General features: G+C 45.7%; 1 pseudogene; it reads left to right on the forward strand.

The window, feature by feature from the left end:
* The first annotated feature begins 245 nt into the window (after positions 1 to 245).
* LOC137320518 (histone H2B-like) lies at positions 246 to 613 on the forward strand (annotated as a pseudogene).
* The last annotated feature ends 21,871 nt before the right edge of the window (positions 614 to 22,484 follow it).

Consider the following 22,484-nt stretch of genomic DNA (forward strand, 5'->3'; position numbering starts at 1 on the left):
CCAGTGTTCATTTTCTTTAATTTCTGATTGGTATATCTTGATCAACTAACGAAACTTTAGCAGCAACTGTGGCTCGGTTACTGCACAAGTATTATTTACGTCCTCAGCCTGTAATTTGGCTCAGAGATCAAGGTGTGGTATTCTTTGAAGCTGTTATGACTGTTGAAATCTCCTCCATAAAAACAACAAAAGAAAAAATGCAGTTGGTTAAAATACTACTTCAGCCTCTGAAAGAGAGCGTGACGATGCCTGAGGAGAAGAAAACAACTTGCAAGAAGGGCGTCAAGAAAACCTTGAATAAAGTGCCAGCGGGAAGAAGCGAAGAAAGTCAAGGAAGAAGAGTTACTCGATTTACATCTACAAAGTGATGAAGCAGGTTCACCCCGACACCGGCATCTCCTCCAAGGCCATGAGCATCATGAACACCTTTGTGAACGATATTTTCAAGCACATCATGGGTGAGGCTTACTGCCTGGCCCATTACAACAAAAGACATACCAATGGCTCCCAGGAGATCCAGACCGCCGTGCACCTGCTGCTGCCCAGGGAGCTAGCTAAGCACGCAGTGTCGGAAGGGACGAAGGCGGTAACCAGGTACACCATCTCCAAGTAAACCTTCAGCCTTCTTTATTAACAACAAATGGTTATTAGAAAAAGACTATCAGAAAAGACACAAACAACATATGGTTCTTATAAATCTTTTGCGTCCAAAATGTCTGCTGCACCTCCATCTACACCTATTGTTTTCTTGCACAGCTGCATTTATTTTCCATCTATAGTGTCCTGAGAAGGTGGTGGTGGTGGGCTGCACTCCTTTTGCTGATGGTGCTCCCATAATGGTGTATGGTAGGGAACTCGAGGATACTGACCCAGCAACAATGAAGGAATGGAGATATATGTCTGAATCAGGAAGGGAACTTGGAGGTAATTGTATTATCTTGATATTGCTACTCTTGTCCTTCTTGGTGGTCAAGGTCAGAGGGGGGGGTGGGGGGAAGGGGGAGGTACTGTGAAGCCAGCTTGGTGAGTTGCTGCAGTGCATCTTGTAGATAGTACATACTGCAGCCACAGTACACTATTAATTAAGGGTGTGGATATTGGGTCTAATGCTAGAGGTGTCGATCAAGCAAACTGCTCTGTCTTGGGGTGTGTTGAGCATCTTGAGTGTTGTTGTGGCTGCACCCATCCAGGTCGAGTAGTGCATCACAATGCTGATGAGTTTTATCAATGGTGGAGAGGCTTCGGGGAGTCATGAAGTGAGCCATTCGTTGTGGAGTATCCAGCCACTGCCTTGCTCTTGTAGCCACGGTGTCAATATGTTTGGTTCAGTGAGGCTTTCGATCAATGGTGGCTCAATTTTTTGACTTGGAGCTAAACAGCCTCCAGAGTTGACTCCCTGTGTCCACAGTCCCAGTTTTGCTGGGATCCGACAATTGCAATCCGATAATTTGGTAGTTTCTTTCTGGTAGATAGATGTAATCGTACCATAATATTGCCTGAAATGTAGGCTCTTGTTATTCTAGCAGGTGCTTAAAAACATCAGAGAACAGAACTTTCCTTTCACCTATTGATATTTGATTGTAAAGACAGATTTGAATCAAGTTGGGACAAAGTCAACAAAGACATTACTTGTGTCACCTTGGCAGATGTTGTTATGTTATAATTCAAAAAGAGATTTCCTAAGCATTCAGCCAATTTCTTTTGTGAAGAGTTTGCTGTTGTGTGAGAAAAACTATTATAAAAAAACTATTATATTGTAACATTTCAGAATAACTTTTTTGCTTTTTGTAGTAAAGGGTTCACATAAATTACATCCTCTCAATCAATTCAGTGGTAATTCTTGCATCTTGACATTAATGTCTCCAAGGCAACTTTTCTTTCATTCCTCATCTATTGCTCTTTGTACTTTGCAGTGTTGTATTGCAGTAATTTCCATTTGTTTCAAGACACTTTTGCTTTTTCATTATAACTCCATCTCTGTAGGTTTAGTTTCGAATAACACTTTACAGCTTCTATGGCAGTTCCATTTGGCTTGAATTACTCTCTGAAATACGTAATTACACTGTATTTTGCTCAGGATATAAATGGTCATTACACCTGTTTCTCAGACTACTCCATTTCTAATAGAAATCTATATAATTAAAGGTTTTACATTTATTGTGTTTCTGTAATGCATGGGAGGGGGTACATCAAACTTGAAAATGTCACATGTCACACATTAAAGTGTAACATATGCAAAGTGTCTGTCACACTTGCACCTGATTAGGTTAATCATGCTAATTTGCTCAAATATAAATAGTCAGAAAAGGTTATAATTGCAAACTGCACAAAGTGAACCAATCATTAAAATGTTGAAGTTAGCAATCAAAAACCAACAACTGCCACAAAACAATGAAATCATTCAAACATTTTTCCTCAGTTCTTTTGACAGTCATGTTGTTTGTACAGATATCTGGCCAAATACAGCTAAAAATATTGACCCTGAATATCTGAGATCCTGTTTTGCTGCCGTAAATATGGTGGAGTGAGAATCGCACTGTGCCGTTGTATGGCTATCCTAATCCTGCTGGAAATGATAGAATCAGGAAATTATTATAAAACAGGCAAGCGCCTGTGCCAGTATAGGCACATCTTGGGCATTCTCTTGGGGTACAAAATATGGCATTTGAAAGCCATGTGGGAATGCAGCCAGCGGGCTCAGTTAACAATAGTAAGACCTCTGGAAATCTGACCCTCTTATAAGGGGGCGGATGTTACGCAATTTCTGAAGTGTTCCAGGCTGGAATCATAGCCCAGAGCACGACTGTAGGCGCAACTTACAGTGCTCCATTGACCTGGTATCAGTGTACAAGTCACTTGGGGCACAGGAAGTGGAAGCAGCCAAATATCTGGTGCCATTCCACAGGCCTTCGGTTGGGGGTGTGGGCAGAACTGCTGCCCTGTGGGAATTCCCTGTGTATCATCTTCAGGACAAGTCCTGGCGTTTGCAGGTCCCACCCATTTCTAGCCATCACCTTTCCTCTTCCATTCTATTTACACCAGCTCTCTACCGCGACCTCAAGTAAGGGCCGGTATTTGGGGCCATAATTTATAACATAGCAAATATATAAAATCTTAAATAATATGCAAAACATATTTACACTTGTCAATAACCCTGGGCTGACTGGGCAGATGGAAGTCCCATGCCACGACAATTACACCGGCGTATCTTGGCCTGAAAATGTTTGTTTCATAAGCTAAGTCAATGTTTTCTGAGCTGAACATGTAGTGTCGAATTCAGGCACACAAGAACTGGAAAGTTGACCTCTGTGTCACTGAGAACATTGAATCACATGAAGCAGGACTGAAAGATGCAAGTCAGCTGTGCCCAGCAGGATAGCAGGGTCCACAGCACAAGGCTGGCATTTCTGCCATCCTCTCTCTTATGGCAATGCCCACTTGCCTTTCAAAAATAATTTTGAAAAAGACAGAGAGCAGTTGTGAAGAGTGAGCAGTCTTGGTCTCCCAGTGCAAGATAATTCTATTCTGATAGAAAATTAGTGGCATTTACGCACAGTCTTCCCTCCTTTGGGATTGAACAGAAAAGCATCTAGTGCCGATCTAGACCTGTGCCTCACATGTAGGGCAATCAGGTCAGTCTGTGTTAGTCCCAAGATAGTTTACTCCACTTCAGAGAAAAAGAGAGCAAAAATATTATATCTCATTATTACTATTATTAACAGAGTTCTACAGGTCTGCCCTCGGGGCTCCATTAGCTATCCTGATTATCCTGGGTCCTCCAATTCCAGCACAATATAATTTTAAAAGAGCACTTCTAAATGCCATGGCTGATTCCAATACTTATTTTTAAATTATTCAACGTCTTAAAAACAGACAAACAACTGTTCAGTTAAGGAGCAGGAGAAGCAGATGATAAAAGAGAGAACCTTTAAGAAACAGACTCCAGAGAGGGGGCTTCTTTTTCACATTTAGCAAAATGAGTATCTAAAAATGATCCTCAAGTTAATAGCACACATCTTCTAAAAATTATTTTCAAAATTCCGCCCAGTTTTACAGTAGAATTGCTGTCTGTAAAGTATAAATTTTCTAAAATGGGTGAATCAGATTCTTCCCATGACAGCTTTGCAGGGTCATTTCCCAGGGAAGGAAGTCAGTAATACATAACAGAGAAAATGTCACATCCATTTGATCTATGTTTAACCCAGCCCACTTACTGCTGTTTGTTTTTTAATAATAGGCAGCATAATGCTTCTGTTGTTATAAAACAGAATCCTCTGATTCATAGTGAGCAATGCCACAGGGGTTCCACTAGTATTTCATCTTTTTATCAAAATAGTTTAAAATACTATGATGTTTAAACAAGTTCAGAGTTCACTGCTGTGTAAACTCGATGACCTCGAGACGTGATTGCACAGCGCCTGCTTTTCAGTTGTAAACCAGGCGCTGCAGGGCCCAATGTAACGGGCGGCGTGTGCGCGGTCAGTCTGCACCGGAAGTGCACTCCATGCCATAATGGTTAGGGTGCCCTGTAGTCGTCCACGAAGCTTGCCTGAAAGTGGCTTTTGGCCTGTTGCTTATGCAACTTGGGGGCCTAAACCTTGTTTTAAGCCCCTTTGTGAAATTGGATTGCAACTAACTGCAGCATGCACTGTGCATGTTGCAAGCAATTTTCTCAGGCGCTTAACAGCCAAGCCAATGGTTCTTAAAGGGACTTCTGGAGGCTGCCACCCAAAAGGTAAGGATCCGGAGTGCGCCTCATGGCTCCACATTAAAACTGCAGGCACTCGCCCCCTCTTGATTACCTTCCCTCCCTGAGGCTGGAGCCTCAGCAAGCAGATTTCATTCCCCACCCACCACACATGACCGGCAAGCTGCCTCTGGGGCCACGATTGGTGCCCACAGATCGCCGGTAACATGCAAATGAGGCCAGCAGCCTAATTTTCCATTGCCTTGCCACCAGCCTCTTTTGGTCACTAATGGGTCCTATGTAATAATCCACCTCCAAAATTGCTTGTGCACTTGTTTTAAGTCCCAAACTCACAAGAAATCATGAGTAAATTCAGGCCTTGTGGATTCCCTGTGCCCCAGAGCAGTAGGTCAAAGATTGAGGCTTGTGTATGTTTATCCACATTGTAAGTTCTTGTTTTCAAGTGCATCATCAAATGCTTCATGTTAAGTTCTTGGGTTTTTACTGGTATTTTCCTAATACTCAGCCCCATAGGCAAGCCTTGTTCACTACAGCCTGGATTAAAACTTTTTATGCCTAATAATAGGTAATGTAGCAAGCCCAGGGATCAAACAGAAACCTTGATTGTTCTATTCAGCTTAATGGATATGTCAGGAGCACTTTTTAAATCTCCTATATTTTGGAAAACAGTAAAATAAACATTCTATCAGATTGTGGCTTAGGCTACAAACCACAGAACAGGCTCATTCAAAGTAGCAGATAGAACCAGCTCTGCATCTGGTTCTCCAATATCCAGACCTGTGAAGAAGAGTCGTTGCCAGGTAGATGTTCCAAGGCCTGCAGATGTCTATGGTGGCATCGAGGCAGGTGTAATAAATCCAAGTGTAATGGCTGTTGATGACCCTGACATACTGAGAAACAAGGCAAGGGAATACACAATAAATGGGATACTGAGAGGTGTAGAGGAATAAAGGGTCCTTGGAGCACATGTCCGCAGATCCCTGAAAATAGCAGGACAGGTAGATAAGGTGGTTAAAAAGGCATACGGGATACTTTCCTTTATTAGCCGAGGCATAGAATATAAGAGCAAGGAGGTTATGCTAGAACTGTATAAAACATTGGTTAGGCCACAGCTTGAGTACTACATAGAGTTCTGGTCACCACATTACAGGAAAGATATGATTGCACTAGAGAGGGTATAGAGGAGATTTACAAGGATGTTGCCAGGGCTGGTGAATTTTAGCCAAGAGAAAAGATTGGATAGGCTGTGGATGTTTTCTTTGGAACAAAGGAGGCTGAGGGGAGATTCAATTGAGGTATATAAAATTATGATGGGACTAGAAAGAGTGGATAAGGAGGACCTATTTCCCTTAGCAGAGGGGGCAGTGACCAGGGAACATAGATTTAAAGTAATTGATAGAAGGATTAGATGGTAGCTGAGGAGAATTTTTTCCATCCAGAGGGTGGTGGGGGTCTGGAACTCACTGCCTGAAAGGGTGGTAGATGCAGAAATCCTCAACTCATTTGAAAAGTACTTGAATGTGCATTTGAAGTGCCATAACCTACAAGGCTACGGACCAAGTGCTGGAAAGTGGGATTAAGCTGGATAGCTCTTTTCCAGCCCACACGGACATGATGGGCCGAATGGCCTCCTTCTGTACTGCAATTTTCTATGATTCTATGAAACATGCGAAGTGATACATTTTGGTAGGAAGAACAAGGAGAGGCAATATAAACTGGAGGGCACAATTCTAAAAGGGTTACAGGGACAGAGAGATCTTGGGTTATATATGCACAAATCGTTGAAGGAGGCAGGGCAGGTTGAGAAAGCGGTTAAAAAAGCAGACGGGATCCTGGGCTTTATAAATAGGGGCATAGAGTGTAAAAGCAAGGAAGTTTATAAAACACTGTTCGACCACAACTGGAGTATTGTGTCCAGTTCTGGGCACTGCCCCTCAGGAAAGATGTGAAGGCCTCAGAGAGGGTGCAGAAGAGATTTACTAGAATGATTTAAAATCATGAAGGGTCTAGACAGAATAGATTGAGAGAAATTGTTCCCATTGGCAGATGGGTCAAGAACCAGAGGACATAGATTTAAAGTGATTGGCAAAAGAACCAAAGGTGACATGAGGAAAAACTTCTTTACCCAGCGAGTGGTTAGGATCTGGAATGCACTGCCCGAGGGGGTGGTGGAGGCAGATTCAATCATGGCCTTTCAAAAGGGAACTGGATAAGTACTTGAAAGGAAAACATTTGCTGGATACGGGAATAGGACGGGGGAGTGGGACTAGCTGGATTGCTCTTGAATAGAGCTGGCACGGACTCGATGGGCTTAATGACCTCCTTTCATACTGTAACCTTTCTATGATTCTGTCATGCATTGCCATTAAAAACATGAAGTACTTTTATGTGACTGGGATGCTTCTGAGTTAGCGTCCAAAATGACAACTAGTCTGATATTCACAGATCTCAGTGATGCCAGTGAGTCTGCTGCCCAGCTTCCTTTGGGAATAGAAGCCTTCACACATATTAATTGTTTGCCAAAGCAAGCTATGTTCACCACTGTTGGCAAATGCGGGTGGGTGGGGACACGGCATCTCTCATGCAGCCTCTATTTCTTCTTACAAACACATCAGATTTTCCACTGTGGAAAGGAAAGTTGGGCCGAGTGTAAAACGGGCAGTCGATTCGCTATTACCCGTTTTGCACTACCACCCAAGACCAAGCTCACTCCCCTGTCCAAGTCTCCCAGCCAAAGGTAAGCGTTCCTCAAAGGGATTGATTCCCTTTGTAATCAAAGCAAAAAGCTTCCTAATGAGCTAACGATAATAAAATCTTACCTTCATCTTTGGTCCAAGAAAGGGTCTATCTCACAAAGCTGCTTTGAATTACACCAGTTGATCAGGGCGGGCATTGATGATCTGCCCTTACAGGCATGGGTTGTCTGCCTTGATCATGCAAATGACCCCATCCACATAATTTGGGTCAGAGTCTTGGACTCCTGACATTGGCATACTTTTTTTTCAAACTTAAGGTCTGCTCTACTCCACCTCCACAGGTAGAGCAGTCTGATCAGAGTTTCAGTGATGCTGGGCTCGATTTTGGCGTCGGGTTTCCGGCGGGTTTCCAGCGGGGGGGCCCGGAAAATCCCGATATCCGGTCACGTGACCGGATCGCGACGAAATCCCGGCCACTTCCGGGTACCGCGCTGACGTGCGGGGCTGCGCGCGCAAGCCCCGCTGGTGGGAATCCCGCAGGCAATTAAAGCCAGCGGGGTTCCACTTGAGAGTACTTACCTTGCTTGTTGAGGTCAGTTAATGAGCTGAATCAGCTGTCAAAAGAGGAAGTGTGGGATTTTAGGTTCAAGGCAGTGAGCTTCACACACTGGGGGAAACAGTCTCCCTCCAACCAGGCGTGTTGCAGCCACCAGCCTGTGGCAGGTGCCAAGGTGCACTCCACGGGGGAGAGCCCTCACCCACGCAGGAGGCCACCGCGTCACATAGGGCAACCCCTGCCCCCCACCACCCCCCGCCAAGCCAGAGGACAGACCGACACGAAACCGCAGCCCCAGTCCGAGGAACCACCCACCTACCCTGCATAACCCCTCAGACCAACACCTGCCAGATGGGTGGTGTGTGGACACCCTCGGAGGACGAACAGCATGACCAGCCCCTGCAGCCTCGCAGTCCACGCCGTCCGCCGCAGAGACGTGGAGCCCCCCAACACGGTGTTGTTGCACGCCCACCTGCACAGCAGGAGGGAGGGCTACCGCAGAGAGAGACGCATCGCAGAGGGCACTACCCTCGCCACAGTGTCCACAGACCGAGGCGCAGCTCCCCGGACCTCTCCGAGCAGCAGTGCACAGGGAGGCGCAGATTCGCTCGACATGTAGTCGTGGAGATCTGCAGGCTCTTTCATGCCGAGCTGCTCCTGGCTGGCCCCAGCACCAACTGCTTACCTGTCGCTGGCAAAGTCACCACTGCCCTCCACACCTTCTCCTCCGCATCCGTCCAGGGTTCAGCCGGCTACACCGCCGATGTCTCTCAGTCGTCTGCGCGGACGAGCCCTGCAAATACACCTGCACCTACTCTGCAGTAACACGATGGGTGGCATCAGTGGTGGGTCCTCATAGTGATACCCAGGAGCGGGCATTATTGGACACAACGGACAGGATTCACGGAGACATGGCAGTGGTGGTGTCAATATAATGTGTGCTGTTTGTTGCTCTGAAACTCAATATAGGTAACACCCATGACAAACCCTCAGACACCCTTGTGCACCCCCTTCATGCTCACGACACGTTTGCCTTACGCTGCCTACTGCACATGTGTGATGCATGCCCTGTGGCTGCAGCACAGGTGGTGGCAGGTTGAGTGAGGCTGGCCGTGAGGGAGATGCACGAGAGGGTGAGTATGGGATGGAGCAATGAGATTGTATGAGGATTGGGTTGCGTGTTAGTGGCAGGATGAGTACTGGCGAGGTGAGTAGGTGGAGGTAAGATGAGGATGGGGTTTGAGTGGGTATGAAGGGTGATATTACAGAATAGTGTTGGCGGTGCCGAAGGAGATGTGGGGTGGGGGCAGTGTTGTGGCAGACGGAGTGTAGGGGAAAGACTTCGTGTTCTCACTGCGGCTGACCTACTGCGGTCATTGCAGCGCCTCCTGCACTGTAAGCAGGTGGGCCATATGTTGGTGGCGCAGGTGACCCCCTCTGCCACCTCGAGCCAGGCCTTCTTGGTGGCAGAGGCAGGCCGCTTCCTCCCGCCCGCCGGGTGGAAGATCTCTGTCCTCCCCCTCCTCCTCACCCCATCTGATGATACCTGGGGTGAGGCATCATTAAACTGGGAGCTGCCTTCCCCCTGGGCTGCTCCATGCTGCAATTTGTTCCATTGGTTGCAGCATCTGTCAGTGGAGGACTGCCCCTTTAACTAGAGAGCCTCCAGCTGACAGATCGTACTGCGCATGCGCAGCCCGCCTGACGCACAGGCCAGCGCCGTGGACCCCGGAGGAGCAGGTAATTGATTCCTATTAGTGGGTTGCCTGCTACGATCGCGCGGGCAACCCACTTATTTCGCCGAGCGTGTTGACCACGCTCCCGGAGGACCACGCGCTGGGAACCCGCAGGCCTGCTAAATTCGAGCCCGCTGTGTCCAACATCATTCGCTTGACAAAAACTTTCTGGAGGTCACGTGCATTTATTTTAACTTGTATTTCGATGGTACTGTATGTTTTTCAGTGGAGCTGCACATTGAGTTTGATTCTTTGCCCCACCTATACCAGAGCTATTGTCCTCAAAGCACAATCCGCAAAATAGTTTTATTGTAAACCTCAGTTTGCAAATGCTTTGTTCAGTTCTCAAGTAATTTGCCATTTGACTTTTTGTTCTGCACAATCCTTTATTCTGAATTGAAAAATATAATTTGTACTTTTTTTGTTGAAAATTACTTTCTAAAAAGTGCTTTCCCAAAGTTGTTCTTTTCATTTTATTACATTTCTGTTGTTCTTAAAAAAAATTCTAAACAAATCTATCGTTCTGTTGCTGTCTTATCATAGAATCATACAATCATAGAATGGTTACAGCATGGAAGGACACCATTCGGCCCGACGAGTCCGTGCCAGCTCTCTGCAAGAGTAATCCAGCAAGTCCCACTCCCCCGGCCTCTCCCCGTAGCCCTGCAATTTTTTTTCCTTTCAAGTACTTTTCTAGTTCCCTTTTGAAGGCCATGATTGAATCTGCCTCCACCATCCCCTCAGGCATTGCATTCCAGATCATAACCACTCGCTGCGTTAAAAAGTTTTTGCTTATATCACCTTTGGTTCTTTTGCCAATCACCTTAAATCCATGTCCTCTGGTTCTTGACCCTCCCGCCATTGGAAACAGTTTCTCTCTACTCTATCTAGACCCTCCATGATTTTGTATACCTCTATCAAATCTCCTCGCAACCTTCTCTGTTCCAAGAAAAACAACCCCAGCTTCTGCAGTCTATCCACGTAACTAAAGTCCCTCATCCCTGGAATCATTCTAGTAAATCTCTTCTGCACCCTTTCTAAGGCCTTCACATCCATCCTAAAGTCTGGTGCCCAGAACTGGACACATTACTCCAGTTGTGGCTGAACCAGTGTTTTATAAAGGTTCATCATAACCTCCTTGCTTTTGTGCTCTATGCCTCTATTTATAAAGCCCAGGATCCCGGCTGCTTTTTTAACCGCTTTCTCAACTTGCCCTGCCACCTTCAAAGATCAGTGCACATATACCCCCAGGTCTCTCTGTTCCTGCACCCACTTTAGAATTGTGCCCTTTAGTTTATATTGCCTCTCCTCATTCCTCCTACAAAAATGTATCACATCACACATTTCTGGGTTAAATTTCATCTGCCACGTGTCCGCCCATTCCACCACCCTGTCTATGCCCTCTTGAAGTCTATCACTATCCTCCTCACTGTTCAGTACACTTCCAAGTTTTGTGTCATCTGCAAATTTTGAAATCGTGCCCGGTACATCCAAGTCCAAGTCATTAATATATATCAAGAAAAACAGTGGTCCTAGAACCAACCCCTGGGGAACACCTCTGTACACCTCCGTCCAGTCCGAAAAACAACCATACACCACTACTTTCTGTTTCCTGATACTTAGCCAATTTTGTATCCATGCTGCCACTGCCTCTTTTATTCCATGAGCTTCAACTTTGATGACAAGCCTATTATGCGGCACTTTATCAATAGCCTTTTGGATGTCCATATACACCACGTCAACCGTATTGCCCTCATCGACCCCCTCCAATACCTTCTCAAAAAACTCTATCAAGTTAGTTAAACATGATTTGTCTTTAACAAATCCATGCTGGCTTTCCTTAATCAATCCACACTTGTACAAGTGACTATTAACTTTATCCGGGATTATTGTTTCTAAAAGTTTCCCCACCACCGAGGTTCAACTGACTGGCCTGTAGTTGCTGGGTTTATCCTTACACCCTTTTTTGAACAAGGATGTAATATTTGCAATTCTCCAGTCCTCTGGCACCACCCCCGTATCTAAGGTTGACTGGAAGATTATGGCCAGTATCTCCGCAATTCCCACCCTTAATTCCCTCAGCAACCTAGGATGCATCCCATCCGGACCGGGTGACTTATCTATTTTAAGTACAACCAGCCTTTGTAATACCTCCTCTTTATCAATTTTTAGTCCATCCAGGATCTCAACTATCTCTTCTTTTACTGTGACCTTGGCAGCATCTTCTTCCTTATAAATGTTCCCCTGCCAAAAAACAATCATTTTAGAATTCATGTTTACAACAACAAAAATAACTTGCATTTATATAGTGCCTTTAACGTAGGAGGAGAGAGAAGTGGAGAGGTTTAGGGACGGAATTCTAGAGCTTGGGGCCTAGGCAGCTGAAAGCACGGCCGCCAATGGTGGAGCACTTAAAATCAGGGATGTGCAAGAGGCAAGAATTGGAGGAGCCCAGAGATCTCAGAGGGTTCTAGGGCTGGAGGAGGTTACAGATATAGGGAGGGGCGAGGCCATGGAAGGATTTGAAAACAAGGATGAGAATTTTAAAATCATGGCGTTCCCAGATCGGGAGCCAATGTAGGTCAGTGAGCTCCCGATTACCAATTATTTTGGATCAAATCCGCCCTCACTCCCATTGACATCGTTTACTTTCTGAAGTGACATTTACAGTAAATAAAAACAGATTTAAATCTTTGAATATTCATTTGAGGTGATGGGTGAACGGGACCTGGTGCGAGTTAGAATGCAGGCAGCATACTTTTGGATGATCTCAAGTTTATGGAGGGTGGAAGATGGGAGGCCAGCCAGGAGAGCTTTGGAATAGTTGAGTCTAGAGGCAACAAAGGCATGGATGAGGCTTGCAGCAGCAGATGAGCTGAGATGGGGCGGAGATGGGCAATGTTATGGAGGTTAAAGTAGGTGGTCTTGGTGATGGAGCAGATATGTGGTCAGAAGCTCATCTTGGGGTCAAATAGGCCACCAAGATTGTGAACGGTTTGGTTCAGCCTCAGACCTTGGTCAGGGAGAGGGATAGAGTCAGTGGCTAGGGAATGGAGTTTGCAGCGGGGATCAATGACAATGGTCTTCACAATATTTAGTTGGAGGAAATTTTTGCTCATCCACGGACAAGCAGTGTGATAATTGAGAAACAGTGGAGAGGTTGAGAGAGGTGGTGGTGAGGTAGAGCTGGGTGTCATCAGCGTACATGTAGAATCTGACGTGTTTTCAGATGATGTCGCCGAGGGGCAGCATGTAGATGAGAAATAGGAGGGGGCCAAGGATAGATTCTTGGGGGACTCCAAAGGTAACGGTGCGGGAGCGGGAAGAGAAGCCATTACAGGTGATTCTCTGTCTATGACTGGATAGATAAGAATTTATCTGATCTGCTTTGTTCTGCCCTTGGATAATATTGTACACAATGAATTACTAAGTATTTCTATTTGTTATGTCTTTCACAACACCAAGCACAAAAAAAACACAGACGGTAAATAATTACCAATTATTTTGGATCAAATCCGCCCTCACTCTCATTGACATCGTTTACTTTCTGAAGTGACATTTACAGTAAATAAAAACAGATTTAAATCTTTGAATATTCTATTGAAGAAACATGCTTCTGGAATATATTCAGAATGTAATTACAGGACCAAAGGATATATTTTGCTCTTTTAGCAAAAAAAAGGCTTCTTATGTATATGTTTTCAAGAATTAAACACCCACCAAACAAAGTGGCACTGATTTGACAGTCAGAACTTTGTGAAACATGGGGCCGAAAATTGCTTTAAAAAGAATGGTGAGCTCAACAGTGCTCACCGTTGTTAGTGGCCAAGTAGAAGAACAAGTTGTGGTGTTCGCACATGCACAGACAAACGCGGAAATCCGAAACTTGCTCTTCCTGGTTCGCCAGCGATCTGACAGCTCTGCCTTAAAGGGATGTTGCTGGCTGCAATCAACAGAATCAACGGACCAGCACCAAATTGCTCTTCTGCTCAGCTGGAAAATAAATAATATTGCCACAAAACAGGTACGCTTAAATATACCAGGCCTAAATGCCATGCTACGTCTTAATAACTGCCAAACAACTAAAAATTAACTTTTAAAAATGTGGAGTCTCATTACTCCTTATTTTAATAGTTTTTGTTCATTAAAAATGTTTTTTTTAAATGCTTTGTTCCATTTTTCTTTCTGTCTCTTTTATTTAATGCAATTATTTCTTACCCGCTCTTTTTTCGTGGTCTATAACTGTTTTTACAAATAGTTTTATTGTAGCTTTCACTTCCTGGTTTTTTATGTTGCAGCCTGTACTTCAAGGTTTTGACTCTTCGCAGCTGTTCAAGGATGATTGGTCGAGGAGAGAGATCGACCATCTCACTTCTGCCATGGGTTCTAGCTTCACTGGAGTTAACGTTGGGCTCTTCTCAGCTTCCTATTGGAGGAAGTTCCCGCTGTATAGATCGCAGTAAGTTAGTGGGTTAGTATAAACCTATGGAGCAGTGAGCGCTGTTCATTCGCCACTCGGAGCGATTTACAGGCCATTATTTTGATAGTGTGAATTGCAGAAAGCTGACCAATCATGCCACAACTGTTATAATGTTGGTTTCACACTTTGCAATCATTTGAATTGCCTGTTAATTGCTATAAATACCATAAGCTGAATTCAGCCAGCATCGAATGCGCAGAAAGGAACAAAACTTTGTCCTTATGGTGAGTTGCTGAAATCATAAAGTCCGATTTACAGAATGGACATGGAGGCAATAATAGACGGTGATTCCGAGGAGTGTTGCCCACTATGTCACTCCATAGTACCAAAGGTTAGCATTTCAGCATGCTTGCATGGAGATGCAGCCAGCATTTAGGCCTCAGCTGACTACTACTCTCTACTCTTAAAGTGGCCATATATTATTCCTTTGGTATTTCAACAAAAGCATTAATCTGTATATTTTAACTGGGCTAACACCTCTGCCAAAATAGCAGACAGAGGGTTGCCATACAAACAAGTTAAGAATTTGTCCCTAATATCAGCGACAATAATTTCCAGACTCACTTGTTTCTTCATAGAATCATACAGCACAGAAGGAGGCAATTTGGCCAATCGTGCCAGTGCCGGCTCTTTGAAAGAGCAATCAAATTAATTCCACTCCCCTGCTCTTTCCCCACAATCCTGCAAATTTTTCCTTTTCAAGTATATATCCAATTCCCTTTTGAAAGTTACCATTGACTCTACTTCCACCACCCTACCAGGCAGTGCATTCCAAATTGAGCTACGTCGAAACTACAGCACAGAAAAAGCCACTCGGCCCAATTGGTCTATGCTGGCATTTATGCTCCGCACGAGCCTCCTCGATCCTTACTTCATCTAATCCTATCAGCATACGCTTCTATTCATTTCTCCCTCATGTGCTTATCTAATTTCCCCTCAAATGTATCTATTCCATTTGCCTCAACTACTCCATGTGTTAGCTGGTTCCACATTCCAACCACTTTTTGGAAAAAAGTTTCTACTAAATTCTCTATTGGATTTATTAGCAACGATTTTATATTTATGACCTCAAGTGGAAACATTTTATCTACGGCTGGCCTATCAAACCCTATCGTTATCTTAAAGACCTCTATCGGGTCACCCCTCAGCTTTCTCATTGCTAGAGAAAAGAGCCCCAGATGTTCAGTCTTTCCTGATAAGGTTATCCTCCCAGTTCTGGTATCCTTGTGAATCTTTTTTGCACCCTCCCCAATGCATCTATATCTTTTCCATAAATTTTTTTTTATTCGTTCATGGTATGTGGGCGTCGCTGGCGAGGCCAGCATTTATTGCCCATCCCTAATTGACCTTGAGAAGGTGGTGGTGAGCCGCCTTCTTGAACCGCTGCAGTCCGTGTGATGAAGTATCTCCCACAGTGCTGTTAGGTAGGGAGTTCCAGGATTTTGACCCAGCGACGATGAAGGAACGATATATTTCCAAATTAGAATGGTATGTGACTTGCAGGGGAAAGTGCAGATGGTGTTGTTCCCATGTGCCTGCTGCCCTTGTCCTTCTAGGTGGTAGAGGTCGCGGGTTTGGGAGGTGCTGTTGAAGAAGCCTTGGCGAGTTGCTGCAGTGCATCCTGCGGATGGTACACAATGCAGCCACAGTGCGCCGGTAGTGAAGGAAGTGAATGTTTAGGTTGGTGGATGAGGTGCAAATCAAGTGGGCTGCTTTGTCCTGGATGGTGTTGAGCTTCTTGAGTGTTGTTGGAGCTGCACTCATCCAGGCAAGTGGAGAGTATTCTATCACACTCCTGACTTGTGCCTTGTAGATGGTGAAAAGGCTTTGGGGAGTCAGGAGGTGAGTCACTCGCCGCAGAATACCCAGACTCTGACCTGCTCTCGTAGCCACAGTATTTATGTGGCTGGTCCAGTTAAGTTTCTGGTCAATGGTGACCCCCAGGATGTTGATGGTGGGGGATTCGGCGATGGCAATGCCGTTGAATGTCAAGGGGAGGTGGTTAGACTCTCTCTTGTTTGAGATGGTCATTGCCTGGCACTTGTCTGGCACGAATGTTACTTGCAACTTATCAGCCCAAGCCTGGATGTTGTCCAGGTCTAGCTGCATGCAGGCACGACTGCTTCATTATCTGAGGGGCTGCTAATGGAACTTAACACTGTGCAATCATCAGCAAACATCCCGATTTCTGACCTTATGATGGAGGGAAGGTCATTGATGAAGCAGCTGAAGGTGGTTGGGCCTAGGACACTGCCCTGAGGAACTCCTGCAGCAATGTCCTGGCGCTGAGATGATTGGCCTCCAACAACCACTACCATCTTCCTTTGTGCTAGGTATGACTCCAGCCACTGGAGAGTTTTCCCCCTGATTCCCATTGACTTCAATTTCACTCGAGCTCCTTAGTGCCACAGTCAGTCAAATGCTGCCTTGATGTCAAGGGCAGTCACTCTCACCACACCTCTGGAATTCAGCTATTTTGTCCATGCTTGGACTAAGGCTGTAATGAGGTCAGGAGCCGAGTGGTCCTGGCGGAACCCAAACTGAGCATCGGTGAGCAGGTTATTGGTGAGTAAGTGCCGCTTGATAGCACTGTCAACGACACCTTCCATCACTTTGCTGATGATTGAGAGTAGACTGATGGGGCGGTAATTGGCCGGATTGGATTTGTCCTGCTTTTTGTGGATAGGACATACCTGGGCAATTTCCACATTGTCGGGTAAATGCCAGCATTGTAGCTGTACTGGAACAGCTTGGCTAGAGTCGCAGCTAGTTCTGGAGCACAAGTCTTCAGCACTACAGCTGGGATGTTGTCGGGGCCCATAGACTTTGCTGTATCCAGTGCACTCAGCCGTTTCTTGATATCACGTGGAGTGAATCGAATTGGCTGAAGACTGGCTTCTGTGATGGCGGGGATATCGGGAGGAGGCCGAGATGGATCATCCACGCGGCACTTCTGGCTGAAGATGGTTGCAAACGCTTCAGCCTTGTCTTTTGCACTCGTGCTGGGCGCCACCATCATTGAGGATGGGGATGTTCATGGAGCCTCCTCCTCCTGTTAGTTGTTTAATTGTCCACCACCATTCATGGCTGGATGTGGCAGGACTGCAGAGCTTTAATCTGATCCATTGGTTGTGGAATCGCTTAGCTCTGCCTATAGCATGTTGCTTCTGCTGTTTCGCATGCATGTAGTCCTGTGTTGTAGCTTCACCTGGTGAGCACCTCATTTTTAGGTATGCCTGGTGCTGTCCTGGCATGCTCTTCTACACTCCTCATTGAACCAGGGTTGATCCCCTGGCTTGTTGGTAATGGTAGATTGAGGAATATGCCGGGCCATGAGGTTACAGATTGTGCTGGAATACAATTCTGCTGCTGCTGATGGCCCACAGCGCCTTATGGATGCCCAGTTTTGAGTTGCTAGATCTGTTCTGAATCTATCCCATTTAGTACGGTGATAGTGTCACACAACACATTGGATGGTGTCCTCAGTGTGAAGACGAGACTTCGTCTCCACAAGGACTGTGCGGTGGTCACTCCTACCAATACTGTCATGGACAGATGCATCTGCGACAGGTAGATTGGTGAGGACGAGGTCAAGTAGGTTTTTCCCTCGTGTTGGTTCGCTCACCACCTGCCACAGGCCCAGTCTGGCAGCTATGTCATTCAGGACTCGGCCAGCTTCGGTCAGTAGTGGTGCTACCGAGCCACACTTGGTGATGGACATTGAAGTCCCCCACCCAGAGTACATTCTGTGCCCTTGCTACCCTCAGTGCTTCCTCCATGTGGTGCTCAACATGGAGGAGGACTGATTTCATCAGCTGAGGGAGGGCAGTAGGTGGTAATCAGCAGGAGGTTTCCCTGCCCATGTTTAGCCTGATGTCTTGAGATCCAGAGTCAATGTTGAGGACTCCCAGGGCTATGCCCTCCTAACTGTATCGCTACCTCTGGTGGGTCTGTCCTGCCGTTGGGATAGGACACACCGAGGGATGGTGATGGAAGTGTCTGGGACGTTGACTGAAAGGTATAATTCTGTGAGTATGGCTATGTCAGGCTATTGCTTGACTAGTCTGTGAGACAGCTCTCCCAATTTTGGCACAAGTCCCCAGATGTTAGTGAGGAGGACTTTGCAGGATTGACTGGGCTTGGTTTGCCTTTGTCACGACTGGTGCCTCGTGGTCCGATGCCAGGAGGTCCGTCCGGATTTATTCTTATTATGACTTTATGTAGCGAGGCTGTGCAACTGAGTGGCGTGTTAGGCCATTTTCAGAGGGCAATTAAGAATCAACCACATTGCTGTGGGTCTGGAGTCACATATAGACCAGACCAGGTAAGGACGGTAGGTTTCTTTCCCTAAAGGGCATCAGTGAACCAGATGTGTTTTTATGACAATCCAGTTGTTTTATGGCCACCATTACTGATACTAGTTTTTTTATTCCAGACTTTATTTAATTAATTAATTTAATTTAATTTCCCCAGCTGCCTTAGCAGGCTTTGGATTAGTAGTCTAGGCCTCTGGATTACTAGTTCAGTAACATAACCACTATGCTACCATACCCCTGTGGAGGCTCGAACTGTGTGCAATACTCCAAGCATGATCTAACCAAGGTTCTATACAAGTTTAACATAACTTCTTCGCTTTACAATTCTATCCCTCTAGAAATGAACCCCAGTACTTGATTTGCCTTTTTTTGGCCTTATTAACCTGCGTCGCTACTTCTAGTGATTTGTGTATCTGTACCCCAGGTCCCTTTGCTCCTCTATCCCATTCAGACTCTTATTATCCAAGCAGTACGTGGCCTCCTTATTCTTCCTGCCAAATAATCATGTTTTTATTTATCCATTAAAGTTTGAGCTTGATTTCTACGGTTGGGCAGATAGAACACATAGACTGGGAATTTCCTTAGAACTGCTCCAGCTCCACCACTGTAACTTCTCTGGAAGTGTAGCCGAAATCCCATTTACACGTGTAAACGGGGTTTCCACTGCACCTTCCAGCAAAGTTACAATGGCAGAATGGGAGAAGCCCCAAATAAATTTACCCTCGCTATCATTCAGGGCATAACTAGCAACCAGGAACACCTCCCAGAAATTGCGAACACTTTTAGCAGCATCTCTCTGAGCTACAGACAAAGCTATGTCTCTGAAAATAAAGGAGCCGGCTTATCTGTGTTTTAAGCCAGGGAATGCTTATTCCTCAGGCCCAGAGCATAGGAAAAAGAAAAAAAAATTCTACTCCTTTACATTGCTCCTAGATTTGAGAGGCTTCCCTTGAGGGGAGTCAAAGTTCTTGCACTTACAGCAAGTGCAGGTAACCATATTAATGAGGCAGAAGAAGGCATTCTGCGGCCTCCCACCTCATTTATCTCTTTGATCAAGAGCAGGGCTTCCGTTTTGGTCTTGTCCCTAGCTCCTCTCTGATCCTCCGATCAGAGAGGGGCAGGTAGAAAACTCACAGGACCTAAGGTAAGTCTTTCTTTTCCTCCAAGCCCCAGGATCAATTTTGAAGGCCTTTTGACTGGTGTTTTCTGACAGCAGCCAGAAGATCCAGAGACTGGCGGCCATTCCCTCTGCTGTAGGCCTGAGAGGCCTGCAGCCGTAGCTGACTTTCCTGCCCCAAAGAGGTAGGCCCTGTGCTGGGGGAACATCTGAACCAAGTAAACGACCTGAACTTTAAATACAGGCAGGTGCACTCCCCTTGTCTGGTGCCCAAGCACAGAAGACAGAAAAATCAGTCCTTTCGAGTTTACTGATCAATTGTACTTTCCATTCAGCTGTGAAATCTGGAAATGATTTTCCAACCACAGTCTTGCCTGGAGGTTTATGGGCTGGAGGATTGTTCAGCAATATGAGCTGCCGTGTAGAGAGAATGTGTTCCCTGTGGCTATGCTCAATGGTATTCTGTAACTGTGAACCCTTGGCTTGAGTCACCAGAAACCATGCACATTAGCTTCCAATTTCAAGGCTACAGACATGAAATAAAGGAATCTCCTAAAAAAATAAATGATCTCCTTAGTTTAGGATCAATACAGCCGAGGTATAAACACTTGACAATAAGGCGTAAAATTTCCAGTACAAATCATTGTAGGCTCAATGGACCCACTATTAACACAAAGGAGGGTTCCGAGCTGGGGACGTGGTGGGGGCCTGGAACGGCGTGCAAGAAACCCGAAAGTAAATTTAGCGGCTCGGAATGTCCGATTTCAACTTGATTGCCTAATTAAATCTTTCCTTCTGGGTTTCACGTCTCCAGGCTGCAACAGTGGGCGTGATGTGCACCTGCTTGATGCGATTTCAAATTGACTATTTAAAGGGCCAATGCAAAAATGAAATTTGGTGAAGCTAGGCGGGTTTGGAAGGAGACAGTGAGAGTTAGTGAAGATGGATTCAGGACAAGCAAGACCAGCACCCAGATTCACTGATGCTTCCCTGAACTTACTGTTGGGGGCAGTCAGGAACAGGAGGAAGATAATTTTCCCCAGCAATGGGAGGAAGAAACCTGCTGCTCTCAGCAAGAAGGCATGGTTGGAGATGGCTGAGGAGGTGAGCAACAGGAGCATTGCGGCCCCTTCTTGGATGCAATGCAGGAGGCGCTTTAATGACCTAACCAGGTCAGGAAAAGTGAGTACAGTTGCAGATTCACCTACATCCTGTGATGTACAACACACCCTCTCTCACTCTTGCCAAGCAAACTCCATCACATCGCTCCTCACACCCACTTAAGTTTCAACAGCACCCATCCTTCACTTTCTATGCATTTCCTCAGCTCCCCATTTATCCATCCACCACTGCCACTCACCCTCAGTCGTTATGCATAGTCACCCTCACCGAATGCACTTACAGCATCAGGTGAATTCGTGACCTTCAGTCACTCACAGGTCTGTTCTTTCAGCCATGTAGGAGAAGAGAGTGCAAAATGCAAGGGAGAGGGGGAGGACTGGAGGTGGCTCACCACAAATTGTGCAGCTCACTGATGTAGAGGAGGATGCCATAGAGGTAAGTGGCACATCTGAGACTTTGTCAATTGGAGGTGGAGAGACTGGGAACTTGCAGATGCCTCGCAGAATTAAAAATATTTCTAACACAGGTGCTGACTTTATTTCATTAATGACTGAACTATGAGAAGCCTGAGTATGGTGATTGGCAAGATTGCAACTTTGCCAGGATTACTTCATATCCATTTCTTTTGCCTTCAGAGCAATCGTCTGTGGACATGCCTGAGGACGATGCCTCAGAGGACCTCATTCCTTCTGAGGGTTCACAGTCACAGGACGTATAGCCATGTACCAACGCAAATACTCACACTTCAGTGGGTCCAGTTGGACATTTAGTTGAGTTTTCACCTGGTGATTCACAATTCATAAATGAGCATGAGCAGACACTGGTGGCAGGGACAGCTGTGGAGAGTCCACGTCGGAGAGCGTGCTCCTCTCCAAGCTCTGCTCAGTTAGGCACAGATGCTGAACCCCGGGGGCCATTATTGACAGGGAGAATGATAGAGGTATAGCAGCAACTTTGTGAGGTACTGGCAAATGTGCCATGCACACTCTCCACAATAGCGGAGAGTATGGAGGAGTCCATCTCCAACAGTAATGGATTGGTGTCGCAGGTAATTGCGAGAATGTCTGCCATGGAGAGAGTGGCCGCCTCTGTGGAACTTCAAGCACAGCTTTCAAATGAGTCTATGCAGGCCATGACCACGGCCGTGCAGGAGATATCTGCCGCCTTAAACAGGATGACAGATACCTTATCCATGGCCTTATAATGCATCACTGATCTGCACCAAGCTGCTCTCCAGCAGAGTGGTAGGAGTGATGTGGCACTGGCCTTTATTCATATTGGGCAGTCAGAACTTTAAACACCCCCATGAAGTGTCGCTCATTCTCGCCTCTATTTCACTGGCGAGTTTCCTGAGTCCCAGGAAATCCATGCTGGAGGCATTAAATTCAAATCCCTGTTGAAATCTCTTCAAATGTGTCTCATTAGCATGTGTTAATAATCCACCTGCCTCCGGTGAGCAGGTTACTCACACGCAGCCAAATGTGCCTCCGTTAAAGGCAAAGACAGGAGAAATTATAATGGGGAATAAGGAAATGGCAGAGACGTTAAAACAAATATTTTCTATCTATCTTCACAGTAGAAGACACAAAAAACATACCAGAAATAGTGGGGAACCAATGGTCTAATTAGAGGGAAGAACTTAAAGTAATTAAGATTAGTAAAGAAAAAGTTAATGGGACTAAAAGCCAACAAATCCCCTGGACCTGATGGCTTACATCCTAGGGTTTTAAGAGGTGACTGCAGAGATAGTGGA

The sequence above is a fragment of the Heptranchias perlo genome, chromosome 4 (assembly GCF_035084215.1).
Source record: "Heptranchias perlo isolate sHepPer1 chromosome 4, sHepPer1.hap1, whole genome shotgun sequence".
Classification (NCBI taxonomy): Eukaryota; Metazoa; Chordata; class Chondrichthyes; order Hexanchiformes; family Hexanchidae; genus Heptranchias; species Heptranchias perlo.